Genomic DNA, 23,950 nt, shown 5'->3' with positions numbered 1-23,950 from the left:
GATAAGGAACAGCACACTAGGCCTCAATTTCAACAGCAGGTACAGCAACCTGCTGCACTTAAGGCTGCTTGGGAGGTTGCAATTGAAAAACTGGCAAATACTACCACTCAAGAAATTCAAAATCTACATGCAGCAGTGAAAAACATAGAAAAACAAATGGGACAGATTGCTTTACAGGTTTCAGAAAGAGCTCCGGGTACATTTCCTAGTCAAACAGTACCTAATCCAAGAGGACGAGAAGAATGCAATGCTATACGGACTCTACGGTCTGGCAAAAGTTACAACAACAAACATGAAAATTCTGTTGGGAATTCACAGGCAGCAGAACTACACCAAACTAAATCTGCAATTTTTGCAGATTCTGAAATTTCTGCAGATTCTCGGCAGTCCCAAGACAGATCCGAAAATACTGCAGAAGCTTCTACAAAAACTGCAGAACATGTTTACAAACCCCCTATGTCGTATCCAGAAAGGTTGAGACCTAAAGCTAAAGATCAACAGTTAACAGATTTTATGAAAACTTTGGCTAAAGTTCAAATTAATCTACCGTTAATTGATGCCATCAAGAACATTCCGTCTTATGCCAAGTTTTTGAAGGATGTTTGCACAAAGAAAAAGAAGCTTGTTGATTTTGAGAAAGTGATTCTTACAGAACAATGCAGTGCGGTCTTATTACATAAATTGCCTCCAAAGAAAAAAGATCCAGGGAGTTTTACTATCTCTTGCACCATTGGAAATTGTGATTTTAGTAGTGCTTTAATTGATTTAGGTGCTAGTGTAAACTTAATGCCATATTCTGTTTTCAAACGTTTAGGTGAAGGGGAGCTGAAGCCAACCTCCAGTATTATTCAATTGGCTGACCGTTCCATTACCTACCCTAGAGGAGTCATTGAAGATGTTATTGTGAAGGTTGACGATTTATATTTACCGGCTGATTTTATGGTGTTGAACATGGATGAGGATTTGACCACTCCCATTATTTTGGGTCGCCCATTTCTGGCAACAGCCCGAACTCTTATTGACGTTGAAGCCGGAACATTAACATTCCGGGTTGAAGATCAAACTGTTGTTTTCAAGTTGTTTGAAGCAAGCATACATTCAGGTGACAAGCAAGAATGCATGCGTGTTGATGCACTGGATGGTTTACCAAGTGCTAAGTTTATGAACAGATCATCAACTGACCATCTGTCCATAAAGCCCCCGAATTTAACTCGTGATTGTTCAAGTCCTAAACCACAGCAGCAAAGGGTGATACATGAAGACCAGCCAATTGACACTATGAAAAAACATGAAAATTTGCCATGCAGCCCAAATTTTAAGAAAATACAGCCTGGTAAAAAAGTGTGGTTATTAAGTTTAGATTTCAAGTCATTTCCAGGGAAACAAGAGTCTCGATGGAAAGGCCCTTTTCTGGTTACAAAAGTTTTTCAGAATGGTAATGTGGACATCAAGGCTAAGGGCACAGATTTCTCATTGAAGGTGACCAAAAATCAACTAAAACCATGCATAGAGAAATTTGGTGTAGACGAGTCTTTGACTCTGAAGGCACCAATGATCTAGCCACCGAACTTCCGCAACGTCTAGCTACAGACTTAAAATAAAGCGCTTATTGGGAGGCAACCCAATTTTTTCTAAACTCTTTCCTAATTCTAATTTTCGTTTGATTTCCTCTTTAATATAAAAAAAAAACCATACATAAAAAAAATTATATATAAAAAAATAAAATAAAAAAATAAAAAAAATAAAAAAATTTTGAAAAAAATGGAAGATTGCATATTGATTTTATTTACCCAGTTTATTTGATTTTATTTTAATTTTTTGACGCATATTGGTTAATTGCAGGTTGCGAACGTGGAAAATAAAGAGCGTCCTATGCTGGAATCCTGCACCCAGCAGCAAATCTAACGTTCACATCAACCACATCTACACTATGTTGGAAATTTAAAATAGTCAACATAAGAGAGCCATACACAGATGCAAGTTTGGGGGTGATTGTTGCAGATCCAGCACATAAACAGACTTTAGAGCAGTTAATTTCTGCAGCTCAGTTTTGCGATGCATGGAGGAAGCACAATTAAATCACAGATCCATACACCACAGAACTGAGTACAGATATTATTACAAGATCTACAACAACTACACTTGCAGGGATTCGAATTTTACCTCCCAGATGCATCGATCTGGGTCATGCGGCCTGTGCTGTTTTCCTCCGTTGCTCATGTGTGTTTACTTCTGTGTCCTTGGCTCTATCATGGATCCGTATACCCCTACATAAAGACCAACAACATGAGTACATACAGGTTACATATGGCATTCAAATGAACTGTTGTTGAACTTGTAAATGTTGAGCTTAGCAAAAGCAGACGAACGAGATCTGTACCTATATGACATACAGAGGCCGCGACAGTTGCTGTTGATTTTGCTTTCTGGGACTATTAGCCCGGCAGCTTAAGCTTGTTTTCTCACGGGTGTATGCTGGATTTGAGTGTTATTTTTCAGTCACAGTAGGGGTTATTTTTCAAGTATCAGATCATAGTCCATCAATAAAAAGGGTTACGGGTTTTACCTCAACATTTGCAGATCCTTGGTTGAGCTGAGCTGCTGACTCCGGGGGTGTTCTTGTGTTGTTGTCTCGGATTTGAAACCATTAGGGCTCTCCACACTGATAAAACCACATGCAGGTGTTAGTGTTTGTTCCAGATCTCTCCAACAAATAAATTGTACACTGCAACCACAAGATTGGAGGATGATTTTACCTTTGGGTTTCCGTTTTTTCGATTTTCCACCACGGCGGGGTACTCACGGCGGTGTGTTGTTGTTGGGTTATGGACGGCTACGGATGCATCAATCTGCGAGGAAACTGAGACATACACAATCAAATGCATCAGTCACAAACATTTTCATGTTACTCTTGGTGATGAAGTTAGCAGAAATGGCATAGCTTAGTTTTTACCTGCAAAGGGAGGATTTTTTTTTTAGACGAAGTGTTTTAGATCTGCTCGTTTGGGTCTCAGTGTTGCGGACCAGAGCACTATTATAGAGGAATCAGACATGCCTGTGTCGCTCCACCATGGATGGGATCCGAGAGAAATGCGAAAAAGAAACTAAATGGAAGGGAGAAGGTTTTTGCATTTTTTTTTGGAGTAATGAAGGAGAGAGAGCAGAGATATGGGGAAATGAGAGAAGAAAATAGAGAGATAAAAAAACCTTTTCAGATTTTCTAGAGAGAGGACAATGGGCATGTTGGATTGATCTTCACCCTTAATTTGGAACCCTATGGAGCTCCATGTCGTGATGCTTGCCACGTGTTCAAAGCTGGAGTATTCACATCTCTACTAAATTGACTCGGTTTGCATTAAAGAAGGGAGAGAGCCGTTTGGGCTCTGGGGTTAATGACTGACAGAGACAGAAAAACAAAAAAAAAATAATCTGCACGCCACTTTAGTTGCAGGTGGCGTGGCTTTTATTTGACCACTGCATGGGCAAAACGTGGTTTTTATTTGACCACTCCTTTATCCATCAGCCAACGTCATTTTCAAAAAGCCAGGTGGTCTTCTATCTTTGATTTTTGTTTTGTTTGTTATTTTCTTTTCTTTTCTTTTCTTTTATTTTATTTTCTTATTGTTTTTATTATTATTTTATTTATCTTTTTCATCTTATAGTGTGTGTCGTTTTTTTTTTAAAAGTGTCCACTAGAGTTTTTATGTTTTATTCTTTTGTTCTTTTAGTTTTCTTCTTATTTTCCACACCTTGAGGACAAAGCGTGAAATAAGTTTGGGGATGGGAAAGTAAATTTTAGTTTTTATTATTGTGTCGGTTAAAAATTTTCATTCTTTTTAAGTTAATATCTATAGATTATTTTAAACGTTGGAACAAATGGACATGGTAAAGATTAATCCCATAGTAGAGTCTTTTCTATTTATCGTTGCTTAGACACTAATTCATGAATTATACTTTAAACTTTGCACATCACACCAACATGGTTTGTGGGGAGTGAGATTGAAACACTTGTTTTTAGTCTAAGTTTATTTTTAATTTTTAATTTTTGTTTTAAGTAAAGTCAGTTATTAGTGTGAAAAAAAAAAAGTAATAATTGTCTCACCCGAGGTTCTGCCTAGTAACCGGGCCAGTCCTGCCTAATCAGCAGTGATTCTCGCGTCAAACGGTAGAGTTTTGGCATGAGGCAGGGTGGTTAGTTGGTTTCGTAGCCTTTTCAGCTCGGGTTAATAAATCCTTAGGGGTGTTCTACACCTAGTGCCCTAAAGCCCTAGTGGTTTGGGAGTCATTGACCTAAAGCTCGCTACATGGGTTGGATCGAAAGCTTAAGTAAACCGACATTGCACGACCACTACTGTTACTGAAAAAAAAAAAATGTTATATATGAAAAAAATAAAAAGTGAAAAAGAAAAAAAAATAAAAAAAAAAGAGAAAGAGAGTTATATTTAAAGTTAGTATGTGTGAAATAAATAAGGACGAGAGGTAAGGGTTTTAGTCGAGTCTCCTTAATTATGTTGGTTCACTTTACACCAAAGGAAGTTTGTGAATTCTTTTCTAATTGATTCTAAATGGTTTAGACTCTGTGGTGGGATTGGTTGGAACTTTTGAAAAAATGTTCTAGTTTTTAAAATTTGCTATGGATTGCAACTTTGAAGGTGAAAATTTTTGTCAGTTAATTTTAACTAGTTAGTTTGTTAAGTTTTTATTTTTGTTTGAGTCTTATTTTGCTTGAGGACAACCAAAAAGCTAAGTTTGGGGGTATTTGATGAGTAGATTTTATATTATATATTTTACTCTAATCTTAGTATATTTTGGTTAATATATTGGAAGAATTTTGATACTTTGAATTGTATTTTCAATATAGGACTTTCGACTTCCTCTAGAGCAAAACAGGACCAAATGGACGAATTTTGGAGTAATTCCAGTTGGAGGACGTTCGTGAGTCACTTAGCTTGATCGTATCAAAATTTGGGATTTTTTTCACCAAGCGGTTATTTTCTGGAGATGAAATAAAGAAGCAGTGCGCAGTGCTGGAAAATGACGTTTTTGGGCTTAAATGACGTTTTTGGAGCCCAAGATGACCTCGGATGGGTTCGTGGCCTTCTGGAAAAGTGTTCAGAATATTCCAAACATCAAATCCAGCTATATTGGGCCAGTTTTGGAGCAGCTTATGGGCCAAAACGTGGCTGTTCAGATTTTAGACGAATTTTACTATTTTTATTTAGGGTTTTTTTATTAATTTGAGTTTGCTAGGGTTTGTGTGGGGGCTTAGCAAATATATTGCTTGGCCGTCTACAGTTTTAGATACGCTTTATTTTACGCAATATTGGAGACAGAGAGAAGTGCTAGGGTTTTGAAGATTTTCTACTTGAAGGTGTTTTCAATCCTTTTCTTAGAGATATTTCTATGATTTCAATTATGAATATGCAGAACTAATTTCTTTTGCTAGGGCGAAGCCTTGAGCCTTAGCATGAATATGTGATTTTTATTTAATTGCTTATGATTGATTGCATGCATATTTTGAATTGTTAATCACCGGGATAAAAACTATCTAATTGTCTTAATGCCTGATCACCATTAGGATCTTTAGAAAAGTAATTTGATGCAATTTTGGTCGAAAGGTTCCCTGAAATTGACGCTGGCTTCTTGTGATTAATAATTGTAATTTCTCTTAAGATGAATATCACGTCTTAAGGATTGCATGGTTTTTCAAAGGATTTTCATAAAGCATAATGAGTCTTTCATGTTCATATTTGATCCGAACGTCCGGACGGGTTGCATGTTAGATATACGTTCTATGTTGGAGGTTCCAAGTAGAATATGAATTAGGAAAATCTAACCTTCAAAGTGGCATGTGTAGATCATAAGTAATTGGTAAAAATTCATAGGATTGCTAGGTGATGGTAGAACCCTAGTGCTTTCTTAATTTGATTTTCTCAAAACTGTTTTCTTCTCTCTAGTCCTAATATTGCAGATTGTTTATTTTAATTCATTAAATTCGTTTTTATTTTAATTAGGTTATAAAATCAATCACTTCAATTTCTATTTTACAATAATTAAATGGAATCTGATTAGTTCGAATTGTTTAATAATCCCTGTGGAGATGACCTTGCAAAATCCGTTTATACTACAATAACCTTGTGATTCTTGCAAGTAAAATAGGAGATTTAAGCCTGTTCACATAAGTAGTAAAAATCCTATCAAACCACGTTGACCAAAAAAGTCAAAACCGGAACAAAAACTGAACCAAACCATTTCAAACAGTTCCGGTTCCGGTTTGGAAATATTAAGAACCCGAGGAACTGGACCGAACTGCTTTTAATATAAATTATTGTTTTATTATTATTTTTATATAAATAAGACATTTTTCCAAGAAGACCATATGCATAAGCCCAATATTTTTCTTCACTTCTCTCCCCCTCCTTTGTTGTTTTATCACTTTTCTCCCCCTACATTATTTTTCTCCATTCTTTTCCAGTATATTATGCATTATGCACATTTTAGTTTTAGTTTAAGATCTACACTTTGGTCTTGTTATGAGCCTTTCTATCTTTTGATGCATATTTATATGCACACTTTCTTTATTCTGGTCACAAATCTTGTAGATCTAGTAGTGGAAACTCAAATTTACTTGAATTTGTGGTTGAAATATGTGTTTGGTATTAGAAGTAGAGAATTAGAACAAACATATATATAATTTTGGTTAGAACCGTAAACCGGCATGAACCGAACAGGAACCGTCATGAACCGAACCGTACGGTTTTAGGAATAAATTTAAGCAGAACTGCACCGAACCGAACCGAACCGTTGAAATTTTACGGTTCCAGTTCTATTTTGAGAGTGGAATCGGGCCGAATTGGACCGTGCCCACCCCTAAAAATAGCTTTGAATATAATAGTAGGGATGAAATTAGCAATTTTTAATGAATTTAGGGAAGTATTTTACCAAAAAAAAAATTCAGGGATCTAATTATCATTGAGGTAATAGTTTAGAGACTAAATCGGCACTTATAATTCCATATCAAATTTTGCATGTTTTATATATATATGCAAAATTAGTTTCTTATCTCTCATTTGTTAATTTCATTGATTGAAACCTTATTGTTTTTCAAATTTTTGATTTTTTTTGTTTTTATCCATGTCATTTTATTTATACCCTTTTTTTAATTGCAAACATTATGTACCAAAATTTGTTTTAGTCTTAGTTTGTTCCCATATATTTGATTTTTTTTTTGTGCCCATATTTTGAACTTTTGTTTGTACCCAAATTTGTTTTAGTCATAATTGCAAACATTATGTACCAAATGTAGCAATTCTTTTTATGTAAAATGTAGGGATCCTTACTTATAGAGACACCAACATATTCCATATTTCTCACAAATTGACGACTTTTAAAACATTTCTTGAAGAGACAAAAAACCCAAACAACACAAAACCAAGCCCAAACCAAAAAGAAATGGACCAAGTAAATTACGACCCATGCCCCTCAACCGTAACAATTAACAAATGTCCACGTGTTAACTATTATACGACAAAAAAATCATAAAAACGACTGTATGCCCATTCAAAACTGTAAACTGACGGTTTTTCTTTCATCTTCCCCAAAATAATCTTTACAAAAACTCTCTTTTACAAAAAAATTTCCCTAGAAAAATCCTAAAATCTCCATAGATTCTGATACTTTCAAGCTTTCAATAAATAATACACATGTTTAGCCGGATTTGCAAAGATCAGTGTTTCAAGGTATTTTCTACTACTCAAAAGCGTTCTTTTACATGATTAATATTTGAATTAAAAAAAAACACATGAATTATCAAGTGATTTGGATGCATTTTAAAGTGTTTTGCACTTGTTTTTGCCAAAAACACTTTCGAAATCTGTAAAAATCGCATGCATTATCAACTGTTTTTGTATTTGTTTTTACAAATTTCAGTGTTCTAGTTCGAGAAAAAACATTTTCAGCGTTTTGGATGCTCAGTTTCGCTTTTTTAGTTTATATGTATACTGATTCCTCAACAACATCTAAAAAATAAATGATTACGCGTCTAAATTTTGTGAGTAAAAACATTAACCATTTAGCTTGATGATGCACTTTGTAACTGATGCTGCACTTGTACTGATGTTGCACTTTGTATGTGAACTGATACTGCACCTACCTGTTGTCTATAAATCGATTATGGTACTACTTTTTATTTGTAAATTGATTCTACACATAAATATGTTGTGTTAAAAAAAAAACGGGTAAATTACAAAAACTACCTCAACTATTAGGTTATTAACAGTTTCATACCTCGTCTTTAAAAAGTTTTAATGTCATACCTTATCTTCGAATTTGTTGCAATGTCATACCTTCCGTCAGTTGACTGTCAGTTCCTTAGTTAAATGCTGACGTGGCATAAGGCGAGGCCCACTTTTTATTAAAAAATTAATAAAAAATTATTAAAATCTTAAAAAAAATCATTTAATATTTTTTAAATATTAAAATAATAATTAATTAAAAAAAAAAAAAAACAAACAAACAAACCATCAGTTTCGTCTACCCCTCCCCTTTCTCTTCCTTTCTTCTCCCCCATCTTCATCTTCTTCCCCCTGCACCCACACCCACACCCACACCCACCCTCCCTCCGCACCCACCCTCGCACCCGTACCCACCCTTTTCCCTCCTTTACACACCCCACTCCTTAAATCCACACCCATTCTTCCCATTTTCTCCGCGCCCAGGTTCTCCATCCACCGAATCGGCCTAGTGAAGGGGGTTTCCTGATTCCACCTCATGAACCCGGCGATGGCGTTAGATGGGATCTGGGTTTATTTATTTTTTTTTTCTAGGTTGCAGGTAGGGGGTCGGGGGAAAAAGATGAAGATGGGGGAGAAGAGAAGAGGAGGATGAGGGGGGAAGAAGAACTATTTTTTTTTCTTCTTCTGGGTTGCAGGGGGAAGAAGATGAAGATGGGGGAGAAGATAGGAGGATGAGGAGGAGGAGGAGGGGAAGACAAACTGATGGTTTTTTTAGCTCATACAAATAAGTCTTTTTGCTCAGATTATGCATTAAGAAAAAGTTCTAGGCTTCATTTTGGATCTGCAACTTGTACAACTAGCAAACCTATAGAGCTTATTCACACAGATGTTTGGGGACCATCACCTATAGCTTCTTCTCAAGGTTTCAGGTATTATGTCATTTTTGTAAATGATCATACTCGATATTGCTGGTTTTATTCTTTGAAATGCAAGTCTGATGTACTGTCAACTTTTATGCAATACAAGTCTTTGGTTGAAAACTCTCTATGTACAAAGATTATTGCTTTACGGTCTGATTTTGGTAGAGAATATTTGAGCACTCAATTTTGTACTTTCTTGGCAACAAATGGTATTCAACATCAACATACTTGCCCTCACACCCTTGAGCAAAATGGGTGTGCAGAGCACAAACATTGCCATTTAGTTGAAAATGCTCGCACTCTTTTGGCAACTTCCAAAGTACCTCACCTTTATTAGGTTGAAGCTTTTCAAACAACAATCTATCTTATTAACAGATGGCCCACTGCATCAAGATCATCTCTTTGGAAATCTCTGTATCATCAAGCACCAAACTACAAATTTTTGAAAGTCTTTGGTTGTGCCTGTTTCCCATGGTTAAAGCCCTATACTTCATCCAAGTTGGATCCCAAAAGCAAGGCATGTGTATTTCTTGGCTACAACTTAAATCATAAGGGTTACAAGTGCCTTGATCTTGCCATTAACTGAATGTATATTTCAAGGCACGTTCTCTTTAATGAATCTAGTTTTCCTTTTCACTCTATCTCAACTTCCTTATCACCACCTCCCACCTTACCTACTAACTCCAGATCCACCATTCCATCGACCCTTACCTTTACCTTTCCCATTCATACCACTTCCACTTCACCAAATCTATCTTCCTCACTTCACCCTACCATTTCCCCAATAACCCTTCTAATTCACCCTCAAATTCTACTATGGCAGTTTCAGAACCTACTACCACCAATCCCTTACAACCTATTAACACTCACCCAAGCAAACAAGGTCCAAGTCTGGCATATTTAAACCTAAAGCCCTCACTGCCACTAAACACTCTCTACCCTCTCATCTTTCAGTGTACTATATACCCAAAACATATTTTCAATTCTCAAACTTTCCTCATTGGCGCCAAGCAATGCAAGAAGAAGTAAATGCTCTTATCAACATAGGCACATGATCTATTGTCCTTAAGTCTTCATCATAGAATATTGTAGGTTGCAAGTGGGTTTTCTGAATCAAGAGAAAGCTTGATGGCACTATAGACAGGTACAAAGCCCGGCTTGTTGCCAAGGGTTTCAATCAACATGAAGGTTTAGATTACACTTAAACCTTCAGTCCCGTAGCCAAACCGGTTACTATTAGACTTCTACTCACTTTTGCAGCTCAATATGATTAGTTTTTAAACCAACTCGATGTTAGCAATTCCTTCTTACATGGGACTCTCACTGAATCAGTTTTCATGCAACAACCACTAGGGTTAAAAGATTCCACCAAGCCATCTCATGTTTGTCACTTGCACAAATCCTTGTATGGTCTAAAACAAGCTCCAAGAGCTTGGTATGAAAAGCTTCATGGTGCTCTTCAATCTCTTGGTTTTGTAAGATCTCACAATGATCATTCTATGTTCATAAAAAAAGGTTCCAAATGTGGTTTTCATCCTAGCCTATGTTGATGACATTTTGGTCACTGGTCCCAACTCTGCAGCTTATCGAAAGTAATTCAGCAGCTTAGCTCCATGTTTATAATCAAGGATCTTGGCCCTCTCCATTATTTTCTTGGCCTTGAAGTTAAGAGATCCTCATCAGGCATATTCATATCTAAGATCAAATACATATTGGATATGTTATCCAAGGCCAACATGATTGGTGCCAAACCTTGCAGTACACCACTTAGCACATCTAAGCTCGACCATGACTCTCCATTATTTAACAATGTCTCTGAGTATCGTTCATTAGTTAGTGCTTTCCAATACCTTACATGGACAAGACCGAGTCTCAGTTTTGCAGTCAATCTTGTCTACCAATACATGCATAATCCCAGAATTTCACACTTTCAGGCAATTAAGAGAATCCTAAGGTATCTTAAGAGTTCTATCAATCTTGGTTTGTGTTTTTCAAAGTGTTCCATCACTTCTACCATCACTGCCTTCTCAGATGCCGATTGGGCTGGCTGTGCTATAGATAAAAGATCAATTGGGAGCTATTGTGTTTTTCTGGGCAGTTCATTAATCAGTTGGAGTGCTAAGAAGCAACCAACTGTTGCACGATCGTCCACAGAGGCAGAGTATAGATCTCTTGCCAACAGTGCATATGAGATTACTTGGATATGCCTACTGTTAGTTGACATTGGTTATTGCTTACCTTGTTCACCCCAACTCTGGTGTGACAACATTTCTGCCATTTCTCTTGCCAAGAACCCTATTTTTCATGCTCGGACAAAGCATGTAGAAATAGACTATCATTACATTCGGGAGAAAGTCTTAGCCAAACAGATTTCTGTGCATTTTGTTTGTACTCAAGATCAGGTGGTTGATATTTGCACTAAGTCTTTGTCCAAGTCCAAATTTCTGTTTCTTCATGACAAACTTCAACTTCGAATTCCTCAGTTTCGTTTGAGGGGGGATATAAATGGCAATATTGTAACTATACCATCTAGAGATATTACTTAGTGGTTAAGAAATTAGTTAGTTTGTTAGTTTGTTGTATTTGCTTCTCTTAGTGGGTCCAAGATACTTGTATGTATATATACTAAAGGTGTAAAATTATTATCGTATGAAATGAAAATCATTTTTACCAAATAGGATGGAGGGGTGTCGGGTGGGGAAAACGAAGGGGGTTCTAGTTTTTTTTTTAATTAATTAATTATTTTAATATTTTAAATTTGGACGATAAAATTTTTGAATGTTTAATTTCCATGTGGACCCCTTAATGACACGTGGTGTTCAGTCATTGTTCACATGGGCGTCACATCATCAGTTAACAGGAGACTTAACAGCCAGACTAACGGATGTATGAGACTGTCCCAAGATTAACACTTTAGGTATGACTTTGAGACCAAAAAAACTTCATGTACTAAATGTTGAAAACCACGAAACTTTAGGGTAGTAAATTGAAATTTACCCAAAATCTTATATAAGTAATGATGCGTACATAAAAAATTATATAAGTAATGATGCATACTAATTCTTGTACAAGTAAATGATGAATAAATAAAATTTGATTCATATTCTTGATTCTTCTATAACAGATGTTGCATACTTATTCCGCTATAAATCGAAGATTTGAGATTATATTCCATAACTGATGCTGTATACTAAACATTGTACAATTGATGCTGCATACTAATTCTCTGTATAAGTAATAATGCATACTAATTCTTTGTATAAATAATAATGCATACTAATGCTGGTATAAGTAATAATGCATATTAATTATGGTATATGTAATGATGCAATCTGATAATATAATAAGTAATTCTGCAAACTAATTATGCAATTTGATTCATATTCTTAATTTTGCATACTTTCAGGAGGAAGAGGAGGAGAGCCAAAATGCAAATGAAGATCACTTTGACACACTAGGTGATAGTCATAGTATCTTTAGCACTCATGTTCCAAATGACCAAGATGTTGCACATCATTCTGCATATCTAAATATTGAAAGTGAAGAAAGAAATGCGGACATCACAAACATGGATGCAACTGAAATTGATAGGGTGATCAAGGATTTGGTTAATTTCCATATAGAAGAGGTAGTACAAAATGAGGCTCCAAGTACCTCAATTGAAGAATCAGTCCCTCAGGTTCAAGAAAAGGTAGTACAAAAAAGAGGTTACAAGTACCTTAATTGAAGAATCAGTCCCTCAGGTTCAAGTAGAGGTAGTACAAAAAAGAGGCTCCAAGTACCTCATTTGAAGATTCAATTCCTCAAGTGCAAGAAGAGGTAGTGCAACAAGTGGCTCAAAGTACCTCAATTCAAGAATCAGGTCCTCAGATGCTAGTTTAACATCAGGAACAAGCAAAAACAACTGTAGAATTAGTTCCTCAAAGCCCAGTTCACCCTTAGGGACAAGAAGCAAATGCAGAATCAGTCTCTTAACTGCCAGTTCACCCTAAGGAGTCGGCAATCAAGACAATGAAGCAACAAACATTCTATGAATGGCTTCTTGTTCCACTTACGAGTGAAGAAAAATGGAAATGTGAAAATTCAAATGATGAATAACGTAAGAAGAGCTCTTGCAAAGTCAAATAGATCCTGCAAAGTATTGGAAAAATAGGGTGAAACTTCGGCTTCAGATGTTGAATAATGCTATCAACACATGCCAGTTCAAAAACTCTGTGATTGAGAACATTGTTAAAGAGAATGATGCTTTGGAAAAAGAGAATAAGGACTTGAAAAAACAAAACAAGAAGTTAGAAAAAGAGAAGAAAGACATGGAAAAAGGGAAAAGTGAATTGGAGAAAAAGAACAATATGTTGGAGCAACAAAAGAAAAAATGGGAAGAAGAAAAAATTTGCAAATGTTACATAGCTTTTTCAATCTATTTATTCATTTTCTCTATTATAAAAAATTTGCAAAATTGGGAATCGGAAGCTTCTTATTGCCTTTCCAAACACTCCATGTTAGAAAAACATGAATTTTATGCTAAATTGATTCTTCATAAATTGCGAAACTGAAAAATTGCAATAAGGTAATAAAATTATTCTGCACAACGAAATAACAAAGCTTAAAAAAAATGAAAATGAAAAAGATTTCATTATCTTTTTATAGTTTATAATGCTATAATGCTTCTTCATAAAATGGAAAACGAAAAATTGCAAATAAGGTAAAAAAAAATGATACAGCACAAATAGTAATGAACTAATTTTGCACAAAACAATAACCTGATTCTGCATAAAATCAACAACTGATTGCACACAAAATAACAAAAACTAATCTAATAACAAACATCCAAAAATAATATAAATAACCCAAAACAAAAAAAAAAACAAAAAAAAAAAAATCAAATTAAAGCCTAACGTGTCTTCTTGTTGTGGTGTGAAGTTTGACGACAACGACTACATCTTACATCTCTTATCTCATTTTTAGACTTGTAACGATGAATCCGTGGTCTTCCACCTTGTCTCCTTGTAAGAGGGAGCTTAATAGGAGCACTTATTAGATCAAAAGTGGGCTTGTTCAAGTCAGAAACTGGAACGATATGAAACTGATAACTCAGCTTATACGAAGAAACTTTTCAGTAGTCATCCACACAATCCTCAATATCATGATGATCATGCAAAATAACTTGCATAGCATGAGCACAAGGAAATCCTTTATGCTTCCATGGAACACATGAACACTGATGTTGATCCAACATAACAACAAAAGAGTTCTTATCTCCCGAACCTCAAATACATCATCAAAGGACCTACCAGCAATCCAATGACTACCTTCTCAAACAAAACCTCTAAGATCATCTTCTTTTTTTCGGACATAATAGAGAAAACCACTTTTCTGAAACACGCCTCCTATCAGACATTATGACAATCAACCTTCCTCTAATTGATTCAATCAAATCAAGAATAGGCACACGACGCTCATCAGAAATCATTGTGTTAAATAATTATGCAGTTGCATTACTCATTTCACCCCACCAATTTTCCCTAAGTATATAATATAATAATGCTCTTTAGGAAGATCATCTAAAAATGAATAAGAAATCTTTCTGCCAACGCTTCTCACTTCCTCAATATTTTTGTCAAAATCTTCAACACTACATGCATATGCATAATTTTTGAAATATCATTATAAAAACTTATTACCTGCACATCGCCTCCCTAAATTTTCTCTCAAATGTATAATGCATAAACCATGAGAAGTAGAAAAGTACTTCCGAATAGCATTCAAAAGCCCATGATATCGGTCGGTAATGAAAACGATCTTTCTTCTTTGATAATTTAATATCCGAGTTAAATGTTCAACAAACCACATTCAATTGTCTTCATTTTCTATGTCAAAAATACCATAACACATAGGGAAAATTTCTGTATAAAAACAAAAAAAAATTAATAATTATATCACAAAATTGGTTCTGCACATCAATAAACTGATGCACACATTAATAAACAGATATACACATAAGAATAAGCTAATTCATAATCCACCAAAGTTGAAATTTCTTTTAACTTTATTAAAGGAGGGGGAGGGGAGAAGGGGGAGGGAGTAGGGTTTGTTTATGTAAAACTAGTTCTGTACAAATGTTTATAAAAACTGAAATCTTAAAAGTTTTTGTAAAGTTGATGCTGCACAAATGCTAATCAAAAGTTGAAAATTCTTAACTGTTTATGGGAGGGCCCCCAACCCCCTCCACCCCCAACCAAAAATTGAAAATCCTAATCCATTGCACATTAATAAACTGATAATGCACTTTAATAAACAAATCTACACAAAAGAATAAACTTATTTTGCTGAAATTCAAATAATATCACAGATCTGTAATTCATCACATTTAAAAAAACTTACTATTATTTGCATTTTTAGCACAACAACCAAAAAGAGTACCGGTATATCTTCCCTTAAAAAACGTTCCACCAAGGAACAACATTGGTCTACACCATCAGAATCCTTTAACACAAACACCAAAAGATATGATTCATGAATAACCTTTCAAACTGATTACTATCATTATCAAATTCTAGTACACAAAAGAATCCATCATTGACACGCACAAACTCACTAAGATACCAAGGTAAATATTCAAAAGAGAGAGCCTCATCACCGTTAACCTCGTTATATGCAATTTCTTTGCCACGCCAAGTTGCATGGTATTTAACATCAAGACCATAACTCTCCTTCATTTCTCTCAACATCATTTGCCTTAATAGATAGATTCAAACGAACCTTGGCAACCAACAAAGAGGAAAAAACAAGACCAAACCTTTTATTCTCTTTTTGACGAATATGTCCAGTGCAAGTATGGATATTATTTAATTTTTTTAATGATAAAACAACCACTAGGTTGTTGCACAACAGCATGAACACACCATTGACACCTCTCTGATAGTTTCTTTGAGCAAACAGCAGTAACACAATTCCAATCATTATTAGTGTACTTGAAAACAAAACCAACCTCAATAGAGTATTGTGTAAGTTTTTTACAAAACCCAACTGCACCATCTTCATAACTTTGACCCTCGTAAGAAATATAACTATGCCACTCATTTGTTGCGTAATGGTGATAAGAGCCATACTTATCCAAGTATTGGTTCTCATCTCCAGTACTAGCAGTTTCACTTAGACAAGAAGACATCACACTACTAGTATAAACAATAGACATCTCCTTCTTAGCATGAACATAAACTTCAACAAATGGACTAGAAATCAAATTATTCACCAATAGAAGGTTTGAATATCTCGTTGCACCTAATAAACAGTTAGGTTCGCCTCCCTATAATGAGTATTTAACAAAAAAACCTCCTGATGACAAACTTGGAAACCTAAAAGTTAATTGCCCACACAAATCTTCATAACTAGTGTGCGAATAAAACGTCACAACTACTGTACAATTTTTATACACACACTTCAACACCTTAACAACAGACATAAGCTACACAGAAAAAAAAGAAGTATAAAATTAAAACAATTACACAATGATTGTGCATAAAAATGATTATGCACATAGATAATTAGATATATACATGCATTTTAAAAATAAATATAATAATGAATAAAAAATGATGTTGCACAAAGGTTTCAAATGATGAAACTCTTAAAAGATTATGTAAAATTGATGTTGCACAAATGATAGTAATAAAAACTGATAATGCACGAAGATTTTGTACCATTGACGCTGCACAAAATACTAATCAAAAGTATTCCGCAAAAAGGTTTATAGAGCTGAAATTCTTTAAAGATTATATAAAACTGATGTTGCACAAATGGCAATCAAAATGGTGACAATTCTTGAATGTTTACTGACACACCCCGACCAATGGAGGTTGAAGCATGATGGCCATCATCATGAGGTGACGTAACCATAAGAATAACTGATGTTAATAAGTGAATGAATTAAAACCAAACTAGAGCTAATTTAAATTAAACAGTGTAAGAGTGCGTAGTCGTGGGAAGAACCCACTACAATTATTCAGAGCATAATAAACAGTAAGACTACAGTGAAGTAGTCAAAGTAGCTAAAGTACACTTATTACACAACAGTAGATAAGTTCATACTTATAAAACAGAGATAATGTCAGAACTGCCGAAGGTTCCTCGAATACCACAAAAAGTATAGCTATCTAGGTCTTGAGGGGCAAAAAACAAAATTGAGTGGGTCAGCAAAACAACGCTTGTAAGAAAACCTTTACTTTCCAACATACTAACCCTTCGCTATAAAACAAGTATAGTTTCCTTAAAACATACTACGTAAGTATGTAAACAACAACACAACAGCAATGTAACTAGAAATATGCCAAGTCATGATATATCAAGTGCCACAGTAATATAATCATGTGATAATCAAGTATAAACAGGTGCTCATCCATCTAAGCTGACACACAAGTTTATATAGATAATTTCTGACATGAACAGGACTGGGTGTAATCAATACGCTATAGTACTACAATCATGTGAAGGCTGGTGCAAAAGCACGGTCACATACGAGTTGTAATTGCCTAGTGCAAACCATACGATAGGACTGGCACCTAACTTGGATCTAAGGCGAGCGAACGGTGCAGATGTGAACATACACATGAAAGACTGGCCCTAGCTCTTAGGCTAGTATTAACACCGGGTGTATCAAGATGAGCATGTACAAGTATGTATGAATGTCATGACAGTAATCTCCCAACCATATAGCAGCATTTATCACAATTAATATCACAATAACGATACTTGGCAATATAAGCATAAAAGTGAAGTAAATACACATTTATGGAAACTATAATTATGTATAGGTATAAAAACAAACTACCCACTCACAAATACGTCGTCGGATCATAGCCCCCAAGTCTTGCCTGACCCCTCAAGTCCTTGGGATATGTTTCCCCTATATGTGAAATAACTATATTTAAATTAATAAAAACACATATACGGAAACTTGAATAAAACCCCCATAGTTTGCTCAAATCTAGGGTTTAAATACATGAAATTGATCTACTTGACGTCACGGACCTACACAAATTTTCAGAATAATTTTTGGACACCAGACGCGCACTCACTTACCAACCAAGGCACGGCCACGCGCAGCACGCGCGGTCCGTGTGACTAACGACGTTAGGAATATTCCGTTAAAACCTTAACAAAAGTTAACGACGTTACCTGAAGCTGTTAGAATATTCCATCAGAGTTGACGAAATATTTAGTCGTCTTCTCCGGTGGTCCTAGCTGGTTGCCGCCGTCCGCCGTCGTCTGAAGTTGCCGGAAACTGGAAAATTTTCAAACCTTCATATCTTCTTCATTTCTTAACCATTTTTCACAAATTTTATATGGAAATGAAGCTTATGAAGAGAATAATCGCATTATACATTTTTGGAGTCCAAAAAGTGGATAGAGGTGGCCTGAAAATGCCTCGAAAAGTACGGCTAAAACTGGGACTTCTCGAAACCTTGAATTTCAAGTTTGTTTCTTCACCAAACCTTCACTAAAGACCTCAGGGAGTTGTAAAAAAGCTTTCCCGACCTTCAAGACTTCTTGACTCGGCTTGAAAACGCTAAACTTAAACTCACTAAGTTCGGACCTTCTGAGTTCGACGTCCAAAACTCAGTCAATGCGTGATCCAGTGGTATGGTTGTGTTCGTGGAGTCTAGATTAACACAATGGTGTGGTTTTTGGGCTCGATCTACGAGCTTTGGTGCTCGTTCATGGCTATTACAGAGAATAAGAGACTTTGGGAAGGAGAGAGAGAGAGACTGATTTGATTGGGTGCAAGAAAGTGGGAAGAAAATTGATTGGTAGGTGAAAAGAAAGGGCACGGGTCTGGTTAAAAAGAAACTAGGGATAGGGTTTTTCAAATTTCCTACAGTAAAAGCAATTTATAAAATCTATCCAGCACAATGTTTCCAACACTGATAAATTAATACACATGCGTGTACAAATCTACCCCATTGTCTTCGTACTTTAACGAAGCGTAACTTTAACGTTACAAGTCCGATTCGAGTCTAACACATGCTCACACGTTCGTATAGACAAGTACAATTTAAGTACAAAACTAGGAAAAATAATTAGTAGTCGAGAACAATATCCACGTCAGATTACACGTTTCCTAAAAAGGGTAAAAACGTCAAGTTACACAAATGGAAATGGAAATTATAGTGAAAATTAGGGATGGGTCGTCACAATTTACCCCTTTATGAAAATTTCGTCCCCGAAATTTCAACACTGACTACAGATCATAATCAAAGAACAAATGTGGATACAAATCTCACATGCGCTCTTCTGTTTCCCAAGTGGCTTCCTTAACTTAGTGGTTTCTCCACAAGACTTTCACCATCCAAACGGTCTTGTTCCTAAGAACTTTATCTTTCCAATCAAGAATAGTCACTAGAATCTTGTCATAGGTCAAATCTAGATTGATCTCCAGTGGTTGAGGAGGAAACACATGTGACGGATCAGAGACGTATCTTCGTAGCATCGACACATGGAACACATTATGTACTTTTGACAACTCTGGTGGTAAAGTGATTCGAGAGGCAACTTCACCAACTTGCTCAACGATCTGGTATGGTCTGATGTACATAAGGCTGAGCTTCCCTTTCTTTTTGAATCGTACAACACATTTCCACGGTGAGAGCTTCAAGAATACCCAATCATCAACCTTATAAACTCTATCAGTGGAATGTCTATCGGTGATACTCTTCTGCCAATCCTAGGTTATTTTCAGGTTAACCTTTATCACCTGAATGTTCTGCATCGTCTCATCCACGATCTCAAGGCCCACCAAAACTCTTTCACCAACTTCGGACCAACACAGAGGGGTACGACATGGTTTTCCATACAATGTTTCAAATGGTGCCATACCAATACTAGAATGGAAGCTGTTGTTGTAGGTGAACTTTATCAATGGCAAGCGTTTATGCCAAGAGTCTCCGAACTGTAGAACAAATGATCTTAACATATCCTCCAATGTTTGGATAATTCTCTCTGACTGCCCATCAGTTTGAGGATGATATGCGGTGTTGTAAAGTAGTTTCGATCCCAAAGCTTCTTGAAAAGCTACCCAAAACTTCGAAGTAAATCGGGGGTCCCGGTTAGAAATGATACTAATTGGAACACTATAGTACTTAACAACTTCAGAGATGAACCGTTCGGCCAACTGATTCAACGAGTAATTCTCACGAACGGGTATGAAGTGTGCTGACTTTGTAAGTCGATCAACTATCACCTAGATACCATCATAACCATTTCACGTACTAGGTAATTTGTACACAAAATCCATCATGATATCTTCCCATTTCCACTGGGGTATCGGGAATGGTTGTAGAAACCCAAAAGGCTTCTTTCTTTCGGCCTTGACCTGTTGACAAACTGCACAACGACTAACATACTCTGCAGTTTCTCTTTTCATACCAGGCCAATAGTAGAAGGGTCGGATGGTGTGATACATCTTGGTACTCCCAGAATGAATCGCATAAGCGGAAATATGCACTTCATCCAGTATCTCTTTCTTTAGTTCTTCTACATTCAGCACATACATCCGATCACCTTGCATTAGCATACCATCAGGCCTTTGGATCCTGAAGTCTTTCTTTTTCCCGTCTAATACTGCCTGTATTAACTCCTGAGATTCTGCATCGTTCATCTGGGCTTCGAGAACACGATCCAACATAATTGGTCTGACTTGAAAGCTGACAAGTAGAGCTCCATGTTGATCCATTTCCAAAGTAGTCCCTGTAGACCCTAGGTCGCTCAAAAGAGGAATATGACTTGCATAAAGAGCATTAAGTCGACCATGAGATTTCCTACTAAAAGCATCAGTTACAGTATTCGCACGACCGGGATGATACTCGATTATGCGGTCATAATCACTGAGTAATTCCACCTACCTCTGCTGCGGGAGATTAAGCTCTTTCTGAGTGAAGATATACTTTAGACTATTGTAATCAGTGAAAATCTTACACTTTTCCCCATAAAGATAGTGCCTCCAGATTTTTAGAGTGAAAAAGATTGCTACCAACTCGAGATTATGGGTAGGATAGTTCATCTCATGGGGCGTTAACTGGCACGAAGCATATGCAATCAACTTCCCATGCTGCATTAACATACATCCTAGACCATTTAGAGACGCATCACTGTAGATCTCGAAGTTCCCACTGTCGTCGGGAAGTGCTAAGACAAGTGCGTGAGTGAGAAGTACTTCAACTGTTGGAAACTTCGTTCATAATCTTCACTCTACACAAACTGAACTCATTTTCTAGTCAACTTTGTCAGAGGTAGTGCTATGGCTGAAAAGTCTTTCATGAAGCGTCGATAGTAGCTAGCAAAACTAAGGAAGCTTTGTACTTCTGTAATCGTTTAAGGTTGCTCCCAATTTTTCACTGCTGCTTCTTTGTGAGGGTCCACAAGCCCACCCTGAGCCGATATCACGTGCCCTAAGAATGACACTTGATCCAGCCAAAACTGACATTTACTAAACTTAACGTATAGTTGATTCTCCCTTAGATTTTTCAAGACTAAACGCAAATGCTTAGCATGGTCGGTGATGCGAAAATTAACTTAACACACAAATTTAACTCTCTTTTGACAACTGTAGTATAAGTATAAGTAGGGATCGTTCTGGACCGGGGATTAGGAAGGCTTGCTAATAACTTCTAAACTGACTCAAAAACATAAAACTAAACTTAAAAATACTTAACAAGAGTCACAAGACTCATAGCAAACTTAAAATACTCAAAACAGCTTAAAACAACTAAATAAACTTAAACTAGCCACTAGGAATGACTTTGGACGAAAATTGACTTTTACTTGAATCAAAACATTTAAAAACACAAATTAAAACAGATTCTAACTAATTAGACACACTAAAGTAAAGGGGGATTGAGTTTTGGACGAAGTTGAAACAAACAAAGAAGTATGAAAAACTAGACAGATTGTAAAACAAATTTGAGAAATAAGATGATGGATGGGATAGCTAGAGGCTTTTTCTCCACACATGGCATGTATGCAAATAATTCGATTTCCAGTTACTACTTCATTGAATTATGAACGACAATGCTCCAAATTAACCGTGACATCACTAGTTAACTCTCAGATTTTCCTTGTTTTATTGGATTGGATGACATCATTCGACAACCCAAAATATTCTTCTAAAGTTCCCTACATGACATCCTAATAGAGATACAATCAAAGATCATTACGTTTAATGAAAATCATAAGCATTGACAAAGCACTTGCAACTATGACATCATGTCACTCATGCTAGGAATTGAACTTAACGCGATCGTTTATAAGCGACCTTCACTACATGCAAATATAAGTTTGTAACGATTATGTGAAACTTCCTTATATTCTAGCAACGGATTTATGCTTGCCAATTAAGTGTCGATCCTTAATTAACAAATACAAATAAGTTATCAATCAAATAGTTAAGCCAATTTGCATTCACGATTCAAGAGTTCATAACTGGAATTTATCAAATTATATTGCACACATAATCATGGCTTTGAAATCACCCCTAGCCAAAAGGGGTTTAGCTACTCATATTTACAACAAAACGAAAGGAAATGAATTTACACATTAGAAACAAAAGAAAGAAAACACCTAAACGCTCCAACGATCCAAGTTGGACAGCAAGCACGTCCAAGCACTTTCCTTCCCTTCCTTTGCTACGGCACAAGATGTTGGTGAGTGTTTGAAGGTTTGTTTGTATGGAGGAATGGATGTGAAGATGAATGGATTTGTTTTGATGAAGGTTGTGTTGAAAATGGGAGTGAATGATCTAACAAAGTATGAACTAAATTTATGTTACACACACTTCCTTTTATAGAGGAAGTGCATGGCAATGGAGGGGAACATGGAGTGGTGTAGTAATTGAGTGCAATGATGCATGAAATATGAAATGATGGAGGGAACAAGGAATGGTGTAGCAATTGAGTGCAATGATTCAATGTAATGATGCATGAATCTGAAATGATGGAGGGAACAAGGAATGGTGTAGCAATTGAGTGCAATGATTCAATGTAATAATGCATGAAATCTGAAATGATGGAGGGAAGGAATGGTGTAGCAATTGAGTGCAATGAGTGGTGTTTGAAATGATTCAAAGGTGCAAGTGAAGTGATGATGCAAAGCATGGGGTAAAATGGAGTGGTGTTGCAGCTAGGGAACATGAATGATTGTGCACATGGTAGAGAAAGGAAAGAGAGGTGGAATGATGTAACAAATGAGTCAATGGAGGGAACATGGATGATGATGCACGGCATAGGAATCCAAAGGGAGTGCAATGGTGGTGCAAGACAATGATGGAAAAGTGAATGGTGGAGTGACACCCCTTTGTGGCTGAGCTCTTTGTCATTTTTACATTAATTCTTCTTTCTCTTTAACATATTCCTAGCCTCTTTAGTCTTCAATTTCATCCATCCACCTTGCCCCTTGCATGTGCTATTCATTCCAAGCCCAAAACTGCTCCAAAATGCACCAATATGCATCTTATTGCTTCATAAGGCCTATGGACCTACAAACACACGAAAATAGCTTAAAATACATAATTAACTAAGAAATAACAACATAAATGCATGAGAACAAGCTAACTCAGTCGCATAAATGTGCTCCTATTAGTCGGCCTTGATCTTAAAATACCCCAAAATGTCATCGATGAAAATAATGATGAACCTGTCGAGGTACAGATGAAATACCAGATTTATCAAGTCCATAAAAGCTGTTGGTGCATTTTTCAACCTGAACAGCATCACAAGAAACGCATAATGACCATATCAAGTCCTGAAG

At 36.2% G+C, this 23,950-nt stretch overlaps 1 long non-coding RNA gene across 1 annotated transcript; it reads right to left on the bottom strand.

Annotated features, from left to right (window-relative positions):
* Positions 1-2,493: 2,493 nt before the first annotated feature.
* LOC126615063 (uncharacterized) lies at positions 2,494-3,438 on the bottom strand. The gene is made up of 3 exons (XR_007620628.1): positions 2,954-3,438; positions 2,757-2,860; positions 2,494-2,662 (listed from the first exon to the last, which is right to left on the bottom strand). It is a non-coding gene; the product is annotated as an uncharacterized LOC126615063 (long non-coding RNA).
* Positions 3,439-23,950: the final 20,512 nt, after the last annotated feature.

Source organism: Malus sylvestris, chromosome 3 (assembly GCF_916048215.2).
Source record: "Malus sylvestris chromosome 3, drMalSylv7.2, whole genome shotgun sequence".
In the NCBI taxonomy this organism is placed as follows: Eukaryota; Viridiplantae; Streptophyta; class Magnoliopsida; order Rosales; family Rosaceae; genus Malus; species Malus sylvestris.
Note: the sequence above shows the minus strand (reverse complement) of the source record. Positions and strands in the feature narration are given on the sequence as shown.